The 24,677-nt window shown below is 33.7% G+C and overlaps 1 protein-coding gene across 1 annotated transcript in view; it reads left to right on the forward strand.

The window, feature by feature from the left end:
• LOC133848723 (uncharacterized) overlaps positions 1–24,677 on the forward strand; it is a 157,119-nt gene that overhangs the window by 2,299 nt on the left and 130,143 nt on the right. Inside the window, exon 2 of the mRNA XM_062284379.1 lies at positions 10,904–11,460. The gene's annotated coding sequence lies outside the window, so the exon portion shown is untranslated. The remainder of the gene's footprint in view (positions 1–10,903; positions 11,461–24,677) is intronic.

A 24,677-nucleotide genomic window follows, 5' to 3' on the forward strand; every position in this document is an offset into this window, starting at 1 on the left:
CCCAATGAATGCCTCACCTTCTGTGCAGCTCAACATTGTTGTTTGTTTTCAGCGCGTAGGAGTCAGTGTCACAGTCAAAGACAGAGTCAGAGAGAGAGAGACAGAAACATAGACAGAGACAACGACTACGGCTCTAGACTCCATTTTTTGTTGCAGCTTCCTTTTGTCTAATTTTTGGTCTGCCTGCACTTTAAGATTCCCATGCAATTAGCTTAATTTTTAATGCTAATTTGAAGAGTGACAATTGCTGGAAATTCACAATTTTCCAGCCAGCTGAAAACTAAATTATGCAAGCCAAAAACTAGATGTGTTACTGTAAAGTTAAGGCAGTATTACTTAACTATATATAGATACATATAATAATATAAATACATTGATGTATAAGGATTCTATTCTTATATTCTTTTCAACTAAAGTGTAACTTTAATTTGTACAACATTTCTTTTATATATAATTTCCTAAATTTCAACAAGTTTATTAATCGTTTAGGCTTTTTATTTTTAATTATTAAAATTCCAAATATATTTCACTAAATTACATAATTATATAGTTTTACAAAGATTCTTTTCTAATCTGTGTTTCGGCTTAAGTGAAACTTTTATAACCACAAGATTTTTTTTATATAAAATTCATTACGTCTTTTTAACTTCAGTGTAACGTTTTTTCTATATAATTTATTGTATTCCAACAAATTTAGCATTAAAGTTTATTATTTGATCTGTTATTTTTTTTATTAAGATTTTTTAAATATATATTTCTTTAAAAATTTCAACAAGTTAGTATAGCATTTCAGCTTAATATTTTCATATTTTTATGTAGTGGAATTCAAAATATAACTCACTAAATAATAATAACTTTATTTGGTATTAAATATTATTATTTTTGTTGTTATTTTGTTCATTAAAATTCCAATTGAATTCATTTTTAAGTTTATTATTTTGATTGTCGTTTTATTTATAAAAACGTTAACTAAATTTTTATCAAAATTATTGTATCTCATAATACTTATCAAAACTACGACTAAATTCATATTTTATGCAAACAAAATTTGTCATAATATGGGAGAATGTTCTCTTTTCACTATTTAGCGATATTATTGTTACTATTTTATTCATAAAAATTCTAACAATATTTATCTTTTAGTTAAATAAATTCTTTCCAACATTTAGCAATATTACAGGAAAATGTCATCAGAATTTAAACAATTTCTTTGTTGATATTCATTAATTTTCATTGACTTTAATGGCAATTTGATGACCAATTAAGAATATTTTATTTATTTAGAGCACAACAAACAAGATAAGCTAAGAAGTAATAATTCACATGTGGGTTACAAATAATTATCAAAATGAAAAACAACAAATTTGTTTGTTGACATCAGGCGGTGGATGGCTTTGATGAGCTTTGTCTCTCTGTCCGATCTACAACTGGATCAGAGCACAAGCCGCCTTTAGCTGTCTTTTGGCTTGCTTGTCCTTTCGCCAAGGCAACGGGCTGTGGCTGCTGGTGTGACAGCAATTGTAACTGTTTGTTTTTTATCCGCCAACGCCTGAGACTGAGACTGAAGTTGAGACTGAAGTTGAGACTGACCCGCCACTCAACGTCATCGGCATTGTTTGGCTTTTTGGTTTTTTGGCTCGGTAATCGTGCAACACCGACGCTGTTGCTGCAAGCGCTGACTAAATCCAGCTTAAAGCATATCAAAAATACAAAATACAAAAAAAATATAACCTTGCAATCAGCTCGACTCGCTGATGCTCTGCATTAATTCATCATTTTTTACATTAAGTAAAATGTTGCAAACAATTTGTAGGCACCTTTTTATATACAGTTTTATATGTTAAGAAGTTTAATACATTTTTTTTTACATCTCTTGAAAGCAAAAGTGACTAACATGTATCCACATATTTTTTATTTTCTTGTGGTAAATTGAAACAAATTATGATAACTTCAAAACAATTATTTAATTGATTAAGTTATTATTTTATTTATATCAAATTTCCATTTAATTTTTTTTGTGTGGCAACCTTACTAGATTATTAAAAAGTTCTATCTTTTTTTAAGCAGCAAATATTATAGTTAAATTAATTTATTTAAAATTTGATAACCAAATGTTTTATTGATCATACTGAATTCATATTAAAATCAGATTTTTATTTCATAAAATTGTAATTTTGAATTTGAAAATGTCTTTAAGGAAAGTTGGGAATATCGTATCTAAATTCAGTTATGTATAAAATAAAAAGCAAATGTTTTATTAGCTTATTTGTAATTTTAACCATATTAAATATGTATTACATTTTTTGTGACCAAAATTTCGTAGCTAAATTAGTTCATATGAAATATAACAAGGAAATGTTTGGTTGGAAAATTTGTTTATATCAAAGTGTATATTATTTTTTTTTCGACAAATATCAAAGCTAAAGAATATTACACATAAGCGTATATATGATTGAAAATATAGTAATTGTAATTTCTTAATTTGCTATTTGTTAATTTCAACATTTATTTTTATTTATTTATATTATTTATTTATATTTGTGTCAAATTTCGTGGCTAAATGATAATATCCCACAACCAAAAAGAAAAGAGAAAACTGAGACCAACTGATTTTGGCTCCAACTATGGACTTGATTTGGGTTTTTATTTTCTTTTTGGCTTTGGTTCTGGTTACCATTATTTTGTCGCCAGATTTTATATGTATGTACATATGTAACATATGTATGTGTGTGTGAAAGTTGAGTGAATGTTGTGCGTTGCCGTTTGTTGGGAAGCCATCCTCAATCTGGCTGGCAGCAATTTTCAAGCTGTCATTTCGGCTAACAACAGCTGCAGGCAACAGAAGAGAAGAGGCTTTAGGCTTTGCAATCGTGTTGACCATATTGACCAGGTTGTTGCCCTTGCGGCTGTTGTTAGTCAGTTAGTTCGCTTTGCCCAACAATGATTAGCTAATAGATACACTTAGTTGGTACTGCTCATTAAAGAATTGGCCATAACATAACTGAGACCAGCTTCGACTCCGACTCCAACTCCGACTACAGCTCCAGCTCTCCTGCTCGTCATCCTTTGCCATCAACAATTTCCTTCTGCCTCCGCCTCGTTTGATGCTTGTCAATGAGGATTGAAGAGCTTGTTGGCGCTGCCTCGACTGGCTCTCATTCCACTGACCAACGAACCAAAGCTGCGCCAGCTGCAGCTTTGCTTTTTTTTTTCGGCCACAAGTTCTAGCTAGTGTTCATGGTGCTGTGTTGCTGTTGCTGTTGTTGTTGCTGTGGTTGCCTTTTGCTCTTACTCTTGCTCTTGCTGTTGCTGTTGACTTCACAGCGCCGAAAACCGGTCTCGAAAGTCGTCTAAATGCTTATCCCCAGCCTTCTGACTGCTGCCTTGCTGCCTCTCTATCGGTGTGTGTGTGTGTGTGTGTGCTGGTGTATGTGTGTGTGTGTGTGTGTGTGTGTGTGCTGGGTGTCCCTGTGTGTGCGGATTCCCAGTGGAATGTGTTAAAGTGTCTAAAGCTGTTTGCTACCGCCGCCCGTTTCCGCTTGCCTTGGCCCAACTTTTCTGCCATAGTAGCTAACAAATCACAAAATAAAAACAACCAAATCTTCGTTGAGCATGCTCGATTACAAGTTACCCTAGCATCCGTTCAGAAATATATTATATACATAATCACAACAAAGAATCAATTTCAATTTAATAGACTAGCAACCAAACTAAAATTAAGTTAACAAAACAAAAATATCCTGAAGTCTTTAGCAATAAGGAACTGTATTGGTTATTTCAATAAAATATGAATAATAATTCATCTTATTTTATATTCCGATCATTATTCATAATTTAAAATAAGAATCAAAGGAAAATTTCTCCATATTAAGTCTCTAGATTCTATCGATGATCAACTAAAAAGTACCCTAGTATTTCTTAAACTGTGTATTAAGATTTCTACATCCTAATTTTACATAAAGAATAACTAAAATACAGTTTAAATAGCACACAAAAAATGCAGTGATTGGTATCAAACAATTCTATTTCAATTCTGAAAAAATAAGAAATAAATTACTCCATATTAAGTCTCTACTTTCTAGGGATGCTCGACTAAAAACTACTCAAGTATTTGTCAGCATTGATAGCTGCTCTCAGTAATGTTACTCCATCCTAATTCAATATAAAGAATAATATTAATTTCAGTACATTTGTACTACAAATTTTGTAGTATTCAAAAATAATACTCTAAATTGTGGCAAATAATTCTATTTCACGACTGAAGACTCTATTGAAGCTATTTATATCCATGCTGGAATACATAATACCCAATCTGACAAATGTTAGATCAATGTTATGGGATCTGAATGAAATATTTAATTGGCATGGTTAACTTATTTACATACATTTCTAAAAAGTACATTGCAATAAATTACAGAAACTTATTTTATTTTAAATTAAAGGAATCCGTCACAGAAAAATGCTGATTTTATGCAAAAAGATTATTTTTCATTTAATTTTAGCTAATTTCGTTTGTCAAATTTTGGTAAACTTCAAGAGAACATAACTTATAGAAAACGTTAAAGCTTGCCAATGAAAAATTTAAATTACTCTTTTCTTATTCACTTATTCACTACAGAGAATGCAAAAAAAATTTGAAATCGTATTTGTTTTTTCATATTTGAAGATAAACTGAAAACAATATATGCATATATAGAAGATTAAATCCAATAATGCATATAAAAATAAAATATTTATAGAAAATGCAATTGCTTTTATACCCGTCGGAAAATCCTTGTATTTATCGAGACATTGTCAAGCAGAAAGCAAATGAACATTATAACACTTAACCAAAAATATAAATCTCGAAACGTAACATTAAACTAACAAAGTATTAACTGACAGTATAATATGGCAGACAATTATGTTTTATTTACATTTGGCCAATTTTGAGGAATTACTGCTCGGTTGATTGGACTACCAAGTTCATTAACTTTTGAACCTGAGAGCCCTGAAGTTAGAGTGCCAACATTTGGGTTGAGTAGAAGATTGCCACACTATATACATACTATATGTAGATATATCAAGGCAGAATGTGTTAAGCTAATGCTTTGTAATTGCTGTCTGCTTGACGCCGTCTCGAGTAGACCACTGGGCTAATGAGCTGCGCCACAATTTGGTGATGACGTCTCACCAGGGCCTACACGAGGTCCTTGGTCCAAATCGAGGATCCTCTTTATAAATGCAGAAAAGTGGCAGCAGTAATAGTAGTTGTGGTAGTAGAAGTAGAAGTAGAAGTTTGAAGTTTGTTTGTTAGCACCGAAAATCCGGCTGTTTGATGTTGCTTTTTGGCTGGCACCCTCTCTCTCTCTCTCACACTCTATCGGTCTCTCTCGCTCTGGGAGTAAACAACAAGCACAGAGGGAACGCTAATTGCATGCATCAACTGCACAGCAAGCTGTCCAGTCTGGGAACCAGATGGCATCCCTTTTCTTTTTGTTGTTGTTGTTGTTGGTGCGCCAAACGTCCAACCGGGCCAAAAGGCAGTGCCGAAGCTCAAACTGAAGCTGAAGCTAAAGCCAAAGCCAAAGCCAAAGCCATCGAATAACGTCGTCTCCGTGCACGAAAATTAATTTCCGCGCTACAAAATTTAACTAAGTTGAGTTGAGGTTTCTCCCGCTTCTGCTGCTGGCGCCTCCGCTTTGCTTTCGCTGCACTCGCTCTTCAAATAGAGTCTGATTGCTTGCTGGCCTGGTTGATAAACCAAAGCCAAAGTTGCTTCAAAGTCCAACTACAAATATTCTATAAATGCATTTGACAGAACGTTGGGATCGCTACATAAATTCATACCAATTTTTCATTTAGAATATTTTTATTTATCATAATAATTAGTGTGATATATTATTCCAATTTTTATTTATTTTTAATGGTAAAAATCATAAATTTCAAATGTTAAATGTCATCATATTTTTAAAATAAATTTACTTCAGTTTTTATGTTTAATCAATTTTTATTTAGAATGTTTTTATTTATTCTAATAAATATTGTGATATATTTTTGTTTTTTTTTTTTTTAAATACAAAAATAATTTTATTTATCGTAATTTATTTTAAATATTTGCACATTTTTTTCAATTTTGTGTTCGAAAGCTTAAATGTTTTTCATTAATGACAATTTGTTTTCAATATTTGAACATTTTGCTTCAATGTTACTTTATTTTATATCAGTATACCAAATTTACTTTTTCTTCAAATTTAATTCAATATTGCAATATTTTTTTTAACATTTTTTAGTACAAAAATTAATAAAAAATAATGTTTTGATATATCATAGTCTATTTTAAATATTTGGACATTTTATTTGAATTCATTATTTGACGCTTAATAATTTATCGTGATTTCGTTGAAATATTGGGATATTTATTCCAATTTTTTACTTTTTGTGTCTATTTAAGAACTTTTGTTGTCATATATTTATTAATTTTTAACATAATTTCAAATGTATCTTTAATTAAACTAGTTTACTATATATTTAGCTTAGCCATTTTTCTTGTAAGCGTTTCTCTACTTGCTTCAAAGTAGCGAGTATATTGCAGTCGAGCAGCCTTGGCAGTAGTGTGTTCTTTCTTGTATCGTTTGTTTTTTTGTAGCTCATCACATCTGCAGCTTGAAGCTTTGGCGTTGGCTTTAGCTTTGGGGGCTACGTCAGGGCTTGTTTGATGATGACATAGTATTTGCCCAAGTTAATGGGAAAATGAGAAATGAGTTAGCCAGGCTTCAAAGCCATATGCACTACAACCTTTGCTCAACCTTCTCTCTGGTCGTCTTGTTGCAATCTCTCCCCCTTTGCAAATGAGCATGCTTCCAATGGAGTTTTTAAATAACTAATCAATTGTTGTTGCAAGCGGCAAGAACATGAAGAGTGAGGTCAGACGACATAATTGATTGTTGACACGAATGTTTGGACAATTTTTGGATTCGGGAAGTTTGCTGCCAACTGATTCTTAATTAGCTGGCAAACAATTATGACTAAAAGCGTTCACAGGTCACCAACATCAGCAGCAACAGCAACAGCAACAGCAACATTTGCTGCCAACAGCATAAAGGCCAATAAGTAAACCAATTAGTCGACTGCCTGCCGACTAAAATAATACGAGTAACTACTATACATAGTAGCTAGCTATTGCCACTAATTCCATTGGCTGGAATGCAACCAACTCTCCCAGTTGCTGTTGCTGTCATCGTTGTTGTCGCTGTCGCTGTTGCTGTCGCTGTTGCTGTTGCCGGTGTTATAAGCGCATTCGACTTTTTACACGGACAAAAATACTTTCAGCACCTTCCGAGTTGCGCGTTGTCTTCCCCCCAGACAATATTACAATTAAAGCTCATATATCGATGGTAGTCGACAGGGAAGTATTCTGTATTATAATATAATATTGTAAAAGTATATATACTTTATTTGTCTTCAATAATTCTCTGAATATACTTTTCAAACAAATTTAAAAAACAGGCTAATCAATATCACTTTCATATAAGTTTAATTACATTAATTTTTAAATTAAATAAACTTTCGATTATAAACCAGGTACTATACGAAGAAAAACCTTATAGATTTTTTTTTTAAATGTTTGAATTAATTACTTATGATATATTTGATGAAATGTATTTATTTATATATATAATTTTTGATTTATTAAGTAGTTAAACCACTTCGGAAATAAAGTACCACAAATATAATAATGTGAATGAATGTAATGTAATAATGTGAACTTTAAAGAATTTGAGAATAAATAAGTAAAATTATAAACTATAAAAAGAAAAGTTAACACAACTCTACTAATTTAAAAAAATATATTATATAATGAAATACTTCCACTTGCATATTATGAATTTCATTAATCAAAACAATTTCTTAATTTTTTATCAGAATTCTTTTTAAATACCGTATAAATTTAATTAATATATAAATTAAAAAAATGTGGTATTATAAACCTGGTACTGTAAAAAAGAAAATTAAAACTACTCTACTTATATTTTTTGAATCATTAATCTAAACAAATTCTTTATTTCGTTTTCTGAATTCACTTTATATACTGCATCAAAATCGACATCTTTCTTTTCTGCGCTGGGAATGTGCAAATGTGCAATCGAAAAAAATAACATGCGAGTTGTTTTTGTCATTGGCATTTGACTAGTTCTTAAATCTTTGCGCCTCTTGGCTTTTGTATGGCACAAACAAAAAAAAAAAGAAAGAAAATAAATTGGTCATAAACAATTGTTGCAGGTAACATAGCGCCCCATCTACAAGACAGCTGGCTAGATATATTTTAGAATAGTATACTTGTTGTATAGTACTACTATGGGGGCGCTCAATGAAGCTTGAAACGCGCTGAAAATGCGCACGAAAAGCTCTCAAGTAATGGCAATCCGCTTTGGCCTTAAATTTAACTATGGCTTTGTATCTCCCATGTTGCTCTTGCTGTTGCTTTTGCTTTTGCTGCTGCTGCTGCTGTACGGGCAATCACTTTGTACCCTGCATTATCAATAATTGAGAGAGTTTGCACTCTGTTAGACAACAAACAATTTCCATTGAATATTCAATTAAAATAATGATATTTCTTAGAAGTGAATAAACAAAAAAATAGTTTAAATAATTCTGAAGCAAAACTTATGTTTGAAATTGAGTACTATTTAAATACGGCTCTCCATAATAACTGCGAGTTCAATAACTTACTTACTTCGTTGAATGCCTCAGTTACTCATGAATGAATTCAATTCTTGAATTTATAATTTCCAGCATTTAGATTTGAGTTACAACTAATACGAAAAAAACGGAATATTATATTATTATATTTTCTATAATATAATAATATAGTCAATAATAAGTCATAAAAAATATATATTATATAATAACATAATTAGTTTGATTTGCTCTTGTTGTATTTTGCATTCTAGACTTGAATTTCAAATTAAGATATAAAACAAAATAAATAAAATAATTCAAAAATAATGAAAACATATAATTATTTTTAAAACTTGTAAGTATTGATAATAAGTAGCATACACATCATTTATTAAATAAAGGTTGTATATCATATTATAGAACTTTACACTGATTTATTTCAAAAGTACTGCAAGGTATACACATATTTATATATAATATTATAAATATTCTTTCAAATCACCTCCAAGAAAATTGCATAAGTTTGACAAAAAAAATACTTAATAATGAAATTTGTTAAGCTCACAAAATTTATTGATAGACGAAATCAGCTAATAAAATCAACAAATACATAATTCAAGTTTTCTATAAAATGAGCTCAATAAATTACAGGGTATTCGAGTGGCTGAGAACTCTTGGGTGTATTGCCTTCTACTCGTTTTTGCATACATATGATACGAGCATGCCCTTTGGCTCTCGCTTGGCATCAGCGACAGCAACAACAACAGCAACAACAATAGCTACAACAAGGCAGTAAACGTTACTAATGTTGCAGTTGCACGTTGAACGTTGACTGCGACGGCGACGGCGACTGCGACGTCGACTGCGCTGGCAGTTGTACATATTATTGCATTTTGTAAGCTAAGTGATTTCAACATAGTTATTTCTGCCGCTTTTTATTTCATCTGCCTCCGCTCTCTCTCTCTCTCTCTCTCTCTCTCGCTCTGTCTATCGATGTGGGATTGTGTTTCGCCCTCGTAGCAAGAGTCAGAGATGCAGAGTCAGACTCAGACTCAGAGCCAGAGCCACTTGGGTCCTTATGTTTAGCTTCATCCTCACACTGCTTCGCATAATAAAAGTTGCTCTCTAGCTCACTTGATGACTTGAATCGTTGCCGTTGCCGCTGTTGCCGCTGTTGCTGTTGCTGCAGCTTTACAATTTCGTTTGCTGTGAACTTTTCCTTAAGAAAAATTACAATGTTGATAAGTTAAAAGCCGGACCGGCTGGGCGGTAGGTAGGCGTGGCAAAACGCAAACGCTTAAGTGGCCCTTAAGTGCCTCAAGTTGCGGTTGCACGCTGCCTGCAACATCGAACCTCCGCCTTGCTTCCACATCGCGTTGCGTTTGCAATCGAATTGCGTTCGTTCTGTTCTTTTTTTTTCTGTTTTGTTTTGTAGTTCGCTTTTTTGCTATTTAAAAGTTGTTGACGCTGCCGCATGCCACTTCACTTCAATATTTGCATAAAATTGATACCAAGTAAAAACGCAATTATTGTCTTATGAAATGAACAACATTTCATTACGACAAAATTGTCTCAGCACTCTGAAATTGTTTAATCTACAGTATCATATTATTATATGAAGTATTATATTATAGTATATACAATATATATAATGAATTTATATTTTTTTTCAACACACTTTAAAACGCTCACTTCAGCCACAGCAAATCGAAAGAAATCGGTCGAAGCTAGATTCGCGATTTTTGATACATACAATTTTAACTATAGTCAATATGATTTCTCAAAATTTACTTGCGATCAGATAATTTGTAGAAGTTATTTAAGAAATACTTTTGTATGGGAAAGAACTCATATAGACTACGGGTCCTTGTTGCTTTGGCAATTTGGTATTTTGTCCACTCGATGGTATTTTTTAAATGTAGTAAAATGTCATATGTAATACATGTGGTATATCACAAATACATAATACACGTAATATACCAGATACTTGAACTATTTTGTGGTATATTAATTTGGTATATTTTAAACCTAATACCGGACTGTTTTTTTTTTATATTTGAAATGGGAAGTCAAGCAAACTCGACTTTCTTACATGTTAGTATTTTTTGGTATATTAGTTTGGTATATTTTTAGCGAATATCTCACAGTCGAGCACACTCGATTGTAGCTTTCTTACTAGTTTTGTATAAAAGTTGAAAAAATTTATACATATGTTAAATATTTTGCATTTTTTCTATTGCAGCTGAACGCATTTAATTGAATCACATTAATCGGTTTATATTATTATGAAATTAGGTAAAGTGCAGAATGCAAACACAAGTCACATAAAAAAATGCCATAAAATAATCAATAAAAACACAATTGTCAAAGTGCCAAATAATTGTCAAATTAAAATCGGTTAATTAATTAATGCAAACGTGCATTCGTGGAAACTAATCGCATTAACGCAAATTAATTGAAATAAGGTCTCTGGGCATTTGGCCACTGACAGAGAAATCGCAAAACACGACAACAACCATAACAATAATAATAATAATTGGCATTTGCCCCCGCTGAGAAAAGTGCATAAAAGTTAAGCAGCAACAACAGCGAAAGCAGCAGCAGAGCAAGTTGTAAATACCCTGGAGAGATCAACTGGCCTCGCCGAATGCATTTAGTTTAATTACGCAATTTAATTGCTTGGCCATAGACTGCAAATTCCCAATTGCATCAGAAAAAACTCCTCGACAACCACCCGCCGAAAGTTTCATTGAGCTGAGGGAAAAGCTTTTGCCTGCATCCGGTCTATATACATTTCTGGTAAGTTGATGCACAGTCTACACTTATTTTCAAACAATTATATACTGTAAGCGAACCCAGCGCTGAGTTTCGAAGTGCATACGTTACGTATACGTAATGAGTATTTATTGGGGAAATTAATATAAGTTAAGTTTATTAGATAGCTAACATTAGCTAGAGAAAACTTATAGTTGAAATGCAAAATCTGCATTTCAATTTGTCATAATTCTGAGCTCAAATTATTTAAATTTGAAATAAGCCACAACCAGAAAGAGGGATTTATGGAATTCAAAAAATAAAGATATTACTTTCAGTTGTGCTTCACCGAAATTTATTTATTGTGTTAGATTTAACTTTAACTAATTCAAAATTGGTTTAAATTTGCATTTCAATTTGTCATACCTTTGAACTGAAATCAATTCAAATTTCAATGGGCAATATCATGCAATTATTTGAGGGATTACTGGAAAGTAAATAACAAAATGAAGAATCTACTTCAATTGATAAATTGTAGATAGTCTATAAAAATGATAATAACATTAACTGACTCACCTACTGAACCATTAACACAAAGTGCAATTATGCCAACCAAAAGCAGGAGATTGAATTTTGCTAGAAATACATAAAAATTAAGATTTGATTTATTACCTTTCACAAATAGAAAACAAAATAATGAAAGTCCACGAATGAGTAATAAATACGATAATTAAAATGTAAACATTAATATATTTAATATGAGCATAAAATTGAAAATTGGTGTGCATTAAATTGAAGATAAATATTTGTTGGAATTAAATCAACGAAATGTGGTTTTTATTGAATCCATTAAAGTGTGCATAATTGTGGTGCATGGTGAGTGTATTTGCAGTCGATTCATTCCACTGAAATGAATGCGAAAAACGAATTAGAAATTCGTCAAGCGAGCTAATGAATACTTGAGCACGTAAAAAGCACGTTTATTTTGCGAAGAGGGGAGAATGCTTAGCTCTACGCTATTATTGTGTGTGTGTGTGTGTTAGTTGTATACCTGATTATGGTAATTTGCATTAAGCGTGATCACTTGAGCTTCTCCCCCCACTCGATTTTGGTAGCACAAGCGTAATGAGTGCATAACCCAAAAGAGGGGAAGGCAGCTTCCTTCCCTTCAAGTTGGGGGAATTGTTCAGCAAGCGCTTGTTAGTTTTCTTTGTGTCCCAGTTTTCTTTTTTCCCCCCTTTTTTTTTTTGAGGTAAAACAACAGTTTTGTTTGTTGCACTTCCTTGAGCGAACTCAGCACTGAGTCACCTTTCTCTGAAAGTAGTTTTTTTTCTGTTTTTTGTTGTTTTTTTTCTATCCCCCTCTGAGCGGCATCCGAATTGGGGGAGCAATAAAAGTTATCGCTCTTTGGCGCAGTAGTTTCATTGACTTTTCCACAAGAGTTGACTTCTATGGGTTTTAGTTTTTTAAATTCCTTTTTTTTATTACCAAGTTGCGGGGTCTCTCTTGACTCTTTGTCACTCTCTTTGCGCTTTTCGCTGCAGTTTCTTTTTTTTTCGTTTTAATTGCTTTACAAATGCCATTTCCAACTATTTATTCCCTTCTACACAATTTTCCATTTGCATTCCACACATTTCGCTGGCAGCTGATTATGTTTTGTGCTTATCAATTTATACTTTGGCTCGAAGCTAACAACATTTGTACATTGTTGTTGGCTGTGTAATCCTGGCTGGCCACCAACAAGCTAGGCTAATAACTTTTAAGAGCTTAGCCGAGCTGCAAACGTTAATCAACATCTCGTCATTTCCGCCATAAAATACGAGAGAGTAGATTGCATTTCCACTTCATCAGCAATTTAATGGCGCTTTATTGTTGACACACAATGGCAACTTGCTGCATCTTTCTCTCGCGTCTGGTTGGTTCAACATACTATTGACAGTCACCCAGCAGTCACTCAGTCACTCAGTCAGTTAGTCATTTAGTCAGTCAGTCAGTCACTGAATTCAAGTTGACTCCGTGCGAATTGCATTCGTCGCTCCCATATGATTTTTATATGATTTCTGCCTTGCTGACTTCAGACTTGTAATTCATCGCTCGATTTGACGCACAAACACACACACACAGATTCAGAGATGTGTGTGTGTGTGTGAGTGTGAGTGGTGTGAATTGATGTGCGCGTTTTAATTAATGAAATTATCAACATCATATTGCGTCGATTATGTCGCATCGCTGACAAAATTATCATCCAGCAATGACTTCATTTGAAATGCAAAACTCACTCTGCGACTTGACTGCAATCATCATCATCATCATCATCAACATGTTTGATCATTATCACAGTCAAGCAAGGAGTTGTTATTAATAAATGCGTTGCGTATACGACATGTGTTAATTAACGCAATTGCTGCGCATGCAACGGCTGCGGCAACTATTTGCTTACTTGCTGTGCAACATGAGAAGTTTGCAGCAATGAAGTTCATTAGAACTACTTTCAGTTTCACAGCGTGCAACAATTTATTAACGAAAATAAGTTAAAGTAGCGGGAAACTACCTGCTAAAAGCTAAAGATAAAGATACTGTGTTTATTTTTAAAGTATATTTTAGTTTTATATTTTAGTTTTGAAAATACAAAAGTAGTGCAAGAGTGTTGCATAAATGATTTCCATTTAAAAAATGTGTATTTTAGTTTTCTGTTAACAGAAGAAGAAGAGTAAACTAACAAACTAACAGAGAAGAAGAGTAAACTATAAAGTAAGTTACAATAGTAAAATTAAATTATAAATTAAATGAAATGTACTACATTAAATCGTAATAAACAGCTATTTTAAAATGTTATAAACTTTTCTTTTACCACTGCTTTTTCAGTGAACATTGGAATAAATCCATTTTGTTTCGTCCATATTTACTAAAATATTGAGTTACAAAAAATCTAGATTGAAGCGTAGATTGCAAATCTTGATTTTAAATTATTTCGAAAGTCTTAAAATAATATTTTTACGTTGATTTAAGATGTTGCCTTCTTGGTTCAATTTTGAGATTTTGTTGATTCTTAAAACAAAACTATAATTTTGAATTTCAAGATTGGGCATTCAATAATTTTGTAGTTTATGAATAAAGTTTCTTTGTTCAATTTGAACTTCATATGATTCAAGATTTTATTCACTTCTTTTCTTTCTGTGTATATTCACAGTACATTATAGAATCATAACAATCCATTTAGACAGAACTTCTTTACAGTTTTGTGATATATAATAAAAATACAAGTATGATATAAGACGCACGTCATTATAAACTTCAAGCTGAGATAGTTATGTCCATACTCACATACTTGAGTTGGAGATGAATCCAAATCATTGGATACCCATTTGTTTGTTTTGTTGCACAATCAAACAAGCAGTAAGCAGCAACAAGCTGAAGAAGAGCTGCCACAGTGCGTTGGCAGTACATCTAATGCAGCTAAAATAAATACAAGCGAATCAAGATTCATGAATTTCTAATTGAAACTGCACAAAACTGCTGCAGAACTGAACTGAGAAGAAAAAAAAAATAACGAATCCACTGAATGCCGAATACCAAACGACGAATGCTGAACGTGAAACGCGAACGTGAACGTTTCAATGCGACCAACCAAGGACTGAGGACTGAGGACTGAGGACTGAGAACTGAGGATGCCACACCGTTTGAGAGAGAGGGGCAAGCAAAGAGTTTCAGGAATGCGTGCAACGGCCGCATCGAATGACAGTTGCAGCGAGACGCTCGAAACGAAGACGAAGATGGACAACATACATACAAATCGGGAGGAAAACGATAAACGAAAAGTTCATTACCATTAGCGAGTCGACTTCGGAGATACCCACGGCAATAAATGTTTTCTATACGTTTACGATTTTGTTATTAGGAACATAATCTTTATATATTTATTGCCAAGTATTGGAAATTATTTGTTTTCAAAGTATATTTATTAACATCAATTTTTTAGAATACGCATCGTACATATATTAAAACGTTTCAGTCTGAAGGCAACACTACCAGAAAATATAATTCCTAACTGAAATTGAAGTGAATGCATAAGTAAATATCTAAAATAACTAATTATCAAAATATTAAGATAGCAACAATATTTTTAAAAACAAAATATTAATAAAAAAAATAAATTAAATTTAAAATATTGTTCATTTAATTAATATACAATAATTTGTGGAAATGTCATAGCTCAAAAGAAAATTGATTAATAAAAAAGTAATAATGGTACTGAAAATTACTTTATTTATTTAGATTCCTTCATATTAAATAATAAGATAGCTAATATAAACCAAAACTATGTATGCTAGCAATTATCTCGCTTAATTTTTAAATCCAATTTAAAATTTATTGAGCATATGTTATTTGCATTAATACTAGTCTTCTTTTTCATTTTTTATGTTGTATTATTTATGTATACTTTTTGACTGTTTTATAATTATTTATGATAATTTTGGTAAAGATCTCTTAGTCATCTCGAAATTCTTAAATCATGTGCCTTACAAAGATCTTTTTTAAATTAATAATATATATATATATTATTATTTTATAATTTGGAGTAATAAATTTCTTACATGTTTACTTGCAAATCGTATTTTTCTCTTATTTCCAATAAAGTATTAAAATTCTCTAATGAAATATTGGATGTTATCAAGATTGAATTGAACTCATAACAGTTCACTTTTAAAAACATTTGTAGCTATAATTTTCTTTTGTTTATGTTGACTTTCACTTGCATAATTTATTTTGTTTATTTTCTAATCGTCATCAGTTTAGAGTGCCTAAAATGATATCACATTGTGGCATGTTGCAAGCGTTGCTATAAAGCTGTGATGCTCTTTGCACTTGGTTGCAACGTCAAGACGTCATTTCATGCTCATGGATTGGGACAGACACAGACACAGACGCTCCAGCTCCAGCTCCAGCTTTAGCTTCAGCTCGACGCGATGCGATGCGATGCGACGCTTGACGCTGGCACTTGACGTATGCCAAAGGCATTTAAGCTCCGGCTCGCATGCGCACAACAGACACACACACACATACACACACACACTCGCACACACACACACAATCCTCAAAAAGGGATGCCAGTCCGCTTTTTTTTTATTTATATTTTGAAAAAGTACCGTTTAGCTGTTTTTTTTTTGTTTGCCACGTTTTCGTTCGATGACCGCCGCCGCCGTCGTTTTATTGGCCACAACTTGAACTTGAGTTGGAGAGCTTTAGTTTTTATTTATGCGCATTTTATACGCAGCATTTGAGCAAATGCAATTCGCTGTTGCACTTGTGAACTTTGGCAGCGGCGTCACTCATTTGCAGCGTATTCCTAGGCCTAAAGCCTAAGGCATTGTCATGCAACATTATCGTCAGGCAGCAGGCAGCAGGCAGCAAAAGTCTTTAGCTCAATCTCAGGCTGGCCATTGTTTGACTGCCAGTCAGAGGCAGAGTCAGAGTAATCTTCTGCTCGAATGCCGCCACGTACGCAGATAGCAATATAGAGAATATATATATAGAGAAATAGAGAGAGAGAGAGAGAGCGAGCGAGACATTGACTGGTGCATGTTGCATGTCCAGAATGTGCCTCAGTGTGTGTTTGATTAACCTTCGTAGTATAGTAAAAAAAAAAAATGCCATTCTTATTGCATGTGTGTGCTGTTTGCATTTTGCTTATTGCTGTCAATGCCGTTGCCTTTGCCTTTGCCACTGCCATGGCCATGGCCATGTGGCATGCGGCATTCGACATTGGCAGTCAGACATTGCCATGGCTACCGCTGCTGCTGTTGTTGCTGCTGCTGCTGCTGCCGTTCATCCTTGTCCATCGCTGACAACTGACATCTGGCATATGCTATATAACAACGTTCTCTCTCTCTCTCTCACTCTCTCTTCCACACATTTTACCTGTCCTTTTGGTCTATGCATCTCTATGTTGTATGCTGCACCCTTTCTGCAGCCAGTCAAATGTTGCAACTCCTTGTGACTTTGCCTGTTTGCCTGTTTGTGGCTGGTGTTTGCATGACTTCCATTTTGCAAACATTTTAATGAATTTATGTAATCGCTTCTTCGTTTTTTGCAGCCCGTATTTTATTTGCTTTCTCCTCTCATATTGATGTTGCTGTTGTTGTTGGTGCTGTTGTTGTCATCTGTTTGTTACGCGTAACGCCTTTGGCCAGCATCGTTGTCGTTGTTGCTGTCGTTGTCCTCGCACTCATCAGCCTGTTTGTCAACACTTTTCATTTGCATAGCGCAGTGCACACACACACACACACACTGACACAAACACTCTCACACACACTCTTATATATATCTACACATACATATATACATTCATATTTGTGTTCAAAGATTGCAACTCTTTTTTTTTATACCCGCTTCCTATATGGTAGAAGGGTATTTATGACTTTTTACCTAAAGCAAATGTAACATTCAAAGGAGGTAACTAAGTTACTTCGATTGCCAGTCTGGTATATTTTGTACTCTATGGTATATTTTAAATGTAGTAGTATATCAATATACCAAATATAGACATGACATGACGTGTATATATATTCTTGACGTGTATATATATTCGTTAACAGCTAACACGATATAGCCATGTCCGTCTGTCCGTCTGTCAGTCTGTTCGTCCGTCTGTATGAACACCTATGTAGATCTCAGAGACTATAAGAGATAGAGCTATATTTTTATACACAGTTATAACTACAATATTTTCCTGAGAATTTGATTGCGATCGTAAAAAAAATTATAAAAGTTATTCAATAAATACTTCAGTGTGGTAAATTACGCTTTGGCTGACAATCTAGTATATTTTGACATCTATAATATATATTTAATGCAGTACTGCATCAATATACCAAATATGGCCATCGATATATTATATTTTCATTATTTTGGCGGTATATTATTTAATATACATATATTAAGAATAAGACCACAGAGTTTTGGTTTTATTAAAAATGGGTAGCGGGTATCTCACAGTCGAGCACACCCGACTGTAGCTTTCTTAGTTCCTTTTTTATGTATTTTTTCTGCAATTCGGTTTGTTGACTTTATCGTGACGCCTGCTTCCATGTCCACTGCTCGCTTCCTTGATAGCTAAAAATGATTCCGCATCGCTCTCTCTCGATTTTATTTCTCTACACAAAAGCATAAGCAAACTCTTTTTTCATCTGTTTCTGTTACAATTTGATTTTCAATTTGCTGATGTTCCTAGCCAGCAATGTTTTAATAACCTAATTTCATTTTTGGCAAGCCAACATAGAGCTACAAAGCGTAGAGTTAGTTCAAATATCCAATGATGGTTTGTAAACCATAATTTTGTATTGGTATTTACTATGTATTTTTTATAGTACATTTACTTTGATGTAGTATTTAATGTTTGCTAAACTTTATCGCAAATTATAAACCAATTTTTTGCAATATTTAACTTTGCAAATTCGTCAACGCTTGCGGTAAAATTCGTTGCAATTGCTTCATAATTGCAAACCTTAAATTGCTTTTATGTTATTTGTATGCATTTATTTGGTGTGTTGTGCATTTTAATTATGTGCTCTCTGCGCGCATTAAATACTTGCTTTATTTTTGGGCACACGACATTAAACATTTTTCGATTGTGCTTCTTGTTGCTCCTGACATATTTTGTTTTCCGGTTTGTTGTTCTTTCAACTCGTTTGCGGCATGAAAACAAGCTGCAGGCTTTTTGTTTCGTTTGACAGTCCACTGACTGCTTCAAACTGTTGCCACTACGTGTTAGCTGAGCTGTTGCATTTCAAATGATTTGTGTGGCGAACATTGTAAACTACTCGTTAAGTTGATCACTCAAAGGCGCTTAAATTAATGAAAAATTTAACAGCATGCCATCTTTGAGTTCAGTCTTCTATAAATATTAACAGTGCAAAGTAATTTTAAGATGTTGATAGCACACTTTTAAGTTTAAGCTGCGACTTTTGAATGAATTTAATTTTATATACGAGGCTGTTAACTTCTGGTCCAACATTCATATTATTCTGTACTCTAATCAGTACAAGTTCAATATTCTATAATGAATGTTAACTGAACATTATACATAAATGTTGACAGCACACTATTGGCTTCTAGCTTTAATAGTTGATTGAATTTTTATTTATAACTGTGTAACTACACTCTTAAGTGCCTTTTAGCTTATATCTTCAATTTTTAAGTACAGCATTCTAAAAATGTTAGGAACGATGTTAAGAAATTGACAGAGCAATGTTAACTCCAAACTTTAACTTTAAATGCTTTGTTTACATTATGCCGATATGGAAATCAATGTTGACAGCCTAATGCTAACTTCTAGCTTTAATATTTGAATGTGAAGTTAATATTGTGTAGATATAATAAAAAAATAAAAATGCACTCTTAAGAAAGTCAAAAAGGTCTAGTTTAAATGTTTTTTTTTAAATATGTCTGCCACAAAAGACTTGACAGAAGTCTGTCTAATGAAAGTGGTCGGAATTAGTCAACCTATAAAAAAGGAATCAATTGTAGTTCTGCTAAGTACAAAAAATTCTGCAGCTAGGTGTAGACAGACAGTTAGGCAGACATAAAATCGCATTGAGTCATGGCCTCAAAGGCCACGAGTCACCAGCCTGCAACAACGGAGCGCAGGCAAATTAAGACAGCTGATAGCTGTGGCTACAAATTGTATTAATTGCAGCTCTAGCAGCAACCGCAATTTGTGGTAGAATGAAAAGCACCTTACTGCTGCCGTTGTTGCTGCTTTTGTTGCTGTTGTTGCTGCTGTTGTTGCTGTTGCACACGTATATTGTTTCTTCGCTTAGTTGCACTGACAACCCTGACCAGTTGTTGCATTGCCCTTTGTGGAGGTCTAACCGCATCGAGGTCCGCAAATTGAAATTAATGTTGCGGTTCGTAGTCGTATTCATACCCTGTAATTTCAGTGCCAACAAATTATGCAATCGACAAACTTGAATGGGATTTACAAGTATTTTACATATTTATGTGAAAGGTGAACTAATAATTAAATTGCTTAATTTGTAGAACTTATTACAGGGTATTAGGCAGTTGAGATTAACCTGCTCTCTGCTCATATATTTTTCATATCCCACAACGAAACCAAACCGCAAGCATGCACAATGATAAAACTGCTAACGGAGAGTGCAGCTCCCGATGGATTTCATAATTTCATTTATTATGCGCAATTAAACAAATGAGCACAAAATGGAAAGCCATGTTTGTTCATAATGTGAATAACAATGCAGACATGTTCAAATTATATCAATGGGTCATTGAACGTTAACAAACAAGGCAAACAAGGCAAAACTCAATTGACGCACCCACAAGTATTATTAATTAAAAATACTACAAGCTGCAATCAAAAGTTATTATTACTTTTATTAAATTAATGGAAGACTTTAGAATGCACAACAATTGAAGGGCAGAATATGAACATTTGAAGTTATCTTCTTATTGGAATCTACTAAAACATTTCACACCCAATTAAATGATTCTATATTATTTTTAAAACATATTTTTATACGTGAGTATTAAGTTTGACATATTGTCTCTTAAAAATATTAAATTGGTTACTAAAGTCACTAATGAAATATAATTATATTAGCCTCAAGAAGAAAAGTATTTTCCTACATTTTAAATTACGTATACGACAAGTTGAATGTTTTGCACATGTGCAACACAAAAATATATTATTTTTGTTATGACTATATAATAAACAAGAATATTATAAAGTCAAGCTTAAGGCTATTAAATTGAATAAATTAAGTATACGACTAGTTCTCACCATCCTTTGATGGATTAAGTATACGACAACGTGTGAGTCAAAATATTGTTGATCAACTGAAATTAGAAATTAACCAAGCATATAAAATAAAAAATTGAATTTCCCAATTTAGTTATGTGGTAAAATTTGTGTTATCATAATATTACTATATAATATGCGAGATTTTGTAAAAAATAAGTATAAAAAACAAAATCAGCCTGTTATATTTTGGAAAATAGTACTTTATTAACATACTACATGTAGCCTTTGGTATATTGTTAGTATTTTTAGGGAATATCAATTTGATATATTTTAAAATCAATAACATAACATTCATAATATGTTAGTATTTTCAGTATATTAATTTGTTATAATTAAAAATGTATACTGCACTGTTTTGCATTTTTTAAGCATTTTTGCGGTATATTAATGTGGTATATTTTTGGCTGTTATTCAAAGAGGGGTAGCGGGTATTTCAAAGTTGAGCACATTCGACTGTAGCTTTCCTACTTGATTTCTTCTATTTTAATAATAATTTTTAATTATTATTAATATTTAACTGCCGCTACACATTAAACAAAATCAACATTTTAATATTTGTTGCACACATTTTCACACATTTCTAGCATTTTCCTCGTGCTGAGCGCAATTACAAGCTATTGACCTATTTCAAGCGCAAGGCGAGTAAATTTGATTTGAGTATTATGAAATGAAATGAATTGGAAGGCGAGAAAAGTTTTGAGCTGCCGGACTTTGGTCAACTCTCGATGGGGAATACGTCTAGACAGTGGCACTCGTAGCTGAAGTTTCGCTGAGTTTTGAGTTTTGAGTTTAGTTTTTTTTGGCCAATGAACGTTGAACGTTGAACGCTGAACGGTAAGCATGTAAAGTGTAATATATGTAGTATAGAATATACAAAATGCTTACAAAATGCTGTCAGCTTCCACTGTTTCCTCTTGCTCTGTTCTTTCTCTCCCCACTACGAAGCGCTATTGGGTGGTCGTAAATTATTATGATTATTGGCAAAGGAGTTAATGTGTAAAGAAGAAGACGACAAGAAGTTGGAGAAGAATGTAGTCGGAAGAAGAGGCCAAGCAGCAATCGGTAACTTGTTAGCCGAGACGGAAGCAGGCAGGAAAAGGCCACAAACGAGAGAGAGAGAGAGAGAGGGAGGAGGGAGGAGGTAAGCGAGAGGGGAGTTAACTGCTGTGCCCGTAAATAAAGGCCTGCGAAACGTGCAGCACGATCATGAACTTGGGCAGACCAAGCTCAAAGAAGCAAAGAGGAACAAAAAGATCGAGGAGGATGTGCAACTGCAACTGCAACACAGGCTGTGGCAATTCGCGTAAAATTATAAATGACTCTCATGTAGGCGTTGCCCAATATCGCAGTAAATACGAGGAGGCGTTGGAGGCATTCATTAGAGCCAGAGACAGAGAGCCAGAGCCAGAGCGAGGGAGAGGGAGAGCAAGAGCGAGAGTGAGAGATGATCGGCATGGCAAATATTAATTCGTGACGAGGCTGCAGCTGAGCCAGAGGACGACCATGTGATATCTCTTAAAGAAACACACAAAAACCAAAAACCGAAAGAAACAACGACGTTCTTTTAATTTCTGGTGTTGTTGTTGTTGTTGTTGTTGTCCGTTTTATTTGTGATTTGAATTGTGAACGCCGGGGCCGACTTCATTAGCGCCTGGCAAATTTAACACCTCGCAACGACGACGACGTGATGCGGCTATTGGATTACAGCAACGTGCATCGTGGTTGTCGTTGTTGTTGTGTTGTTGCTGTTGCTGTTGTTGCTGTGTTGTAGTCGTGGACAGCGATCAGCGTTTGCAGTTACAGTCGGTACCAACTGATAATGATCATCAACGCCATATTTAACGCCATTTAGGCAGGCAGGATGCCCCGAAAACTGCATTGCAAGCTCCTCTCAACTGCAGCCAACTTGTGACCGCTGGCTGTGAAGTGATATAGAAGGGGAAGAGGGGGAAGGGGAAATCTGGTTGGCAGACAATGAAATGTAATGGCAATACGTGCATTTATTTATAACGGATTTTATTTAGCCATGCGGCTGCAACATGACAACAACAGTCAGGAAAAAAACTCTTCCACTCTTCCACTGCAAGTCCAGTTTCCCTCCAATGTGTGTGTGTGTGTGTGTGTGTGTGTGTGTGTGTGTGTATCTATGTGTGAGCTAAAGTTACTCTCGTTACTTGTTAGCATTTTTTTGTGGGCGTCTTTTACTCGTATTCGTACTCGTACTTTATTATTTTAGCATTTGTGCTCGTCTCACTCTTCAGCTTCTTCTCCTCCTCCTCCTTCTCCTTCTCCTCCTTCTCTTTCTCCTCTATACCTTCATCTCCACTTTGGTCTCGGCCTCTTTGGGGCTTCATCTGGCTCGTCTTTACATTTATTTCGTACTAAACGGCAAACAGAAACGTGATGAACGCATTTTCTGCGGCTCCCCAGCACAAACTTATTTCTTTTTTTCCACTACTTTTTCGTTGCAGTTTTCATTATTTTTTTAGTTTTGTGTTTTTGTTGTTTTGTGCTTTGCGCTTGCGGCTAAGGAGGAAATACTTTATGGGCATTGATAATTTGGGCCATAATGTGCAGTGAAATTGACTCGCTTAGCGTTGCTTAATTTATGTGACCGGCACGTCCAACAACAACAACAACAACAGCAACAACAACAACAGCAACAGCAACAATAACAATAACAACAATGAGTTTACAGCAATAACAATTGCAACAAACAGCAATTTGCAATTGCCAAATAAAAGTGCATTTCGTTTGAATTTTAATGTGGGAAACGAAAAAATTGCTGATTTTTTGTTGATCATAAATACAAATTAAATACGTACTTTTATTGATGAATTTTCAATTTGCCAAGTTTATGATAACACTTAAATTGAGTTGTAAAATGTTTATTGATGTCCGTATTTATTTTGGTATTTTATTTCTTATTTATTTTCCTTATTTGTTTTCAGAATTTGTATTTTAGTATATTAGTATTATGCTTTTGGTTGCAGTGTTTGCATTTTAGTATCTTAGCATTGTATTGTATTTTATTTTATTTTATTTTTCTTTTCAGAATTTCAGTATTTTTTATTGTTTTTAGTGTTTTTAGTATTTGTATAGTTAGTATTTTTGTTATTTTAGTTTTAATGGAATTGTTTAAAGCATTGAAAAGAGAGTTTTAGTTGAGCAGCAATGAACTAGATTTTTTTTTTAGTAACTTCCACTTGTCCGCAGTATGTCGCAGCAATTTGTCATTGTCATTTTGTGTGCAACGCGGCGCATGCGCTATTTCCATACAATTACCATAATTTCGCAGCCGCCTTTAACGATATTTAATGAACGCTTCGCAAAATCTTTGCAAACAAATTGCAAATTGCAGACCAGAAGCTGCGAACCTCTCCGACAGCTAAAGTCAGCGCCGTGTCCGTGTCTAAAAACCGATCTCTAGGCTCTCCAAGCT

This window comes from Drosophila sulfurigaster, chromosome X (assembly GCF_023558435.1).
Source record: "Drosophila sulfurigaster albostrigata strain 15112-1811.04 chromosome X, ASM2355843v2, whole genome shotgun sequence".
Lineage (NCBI taxonomy): Eukaryota > Metazoa > Arthropoda > Insecta > Diptera > Drosophilidae > Drosophila > Drosophila sulfurigaster.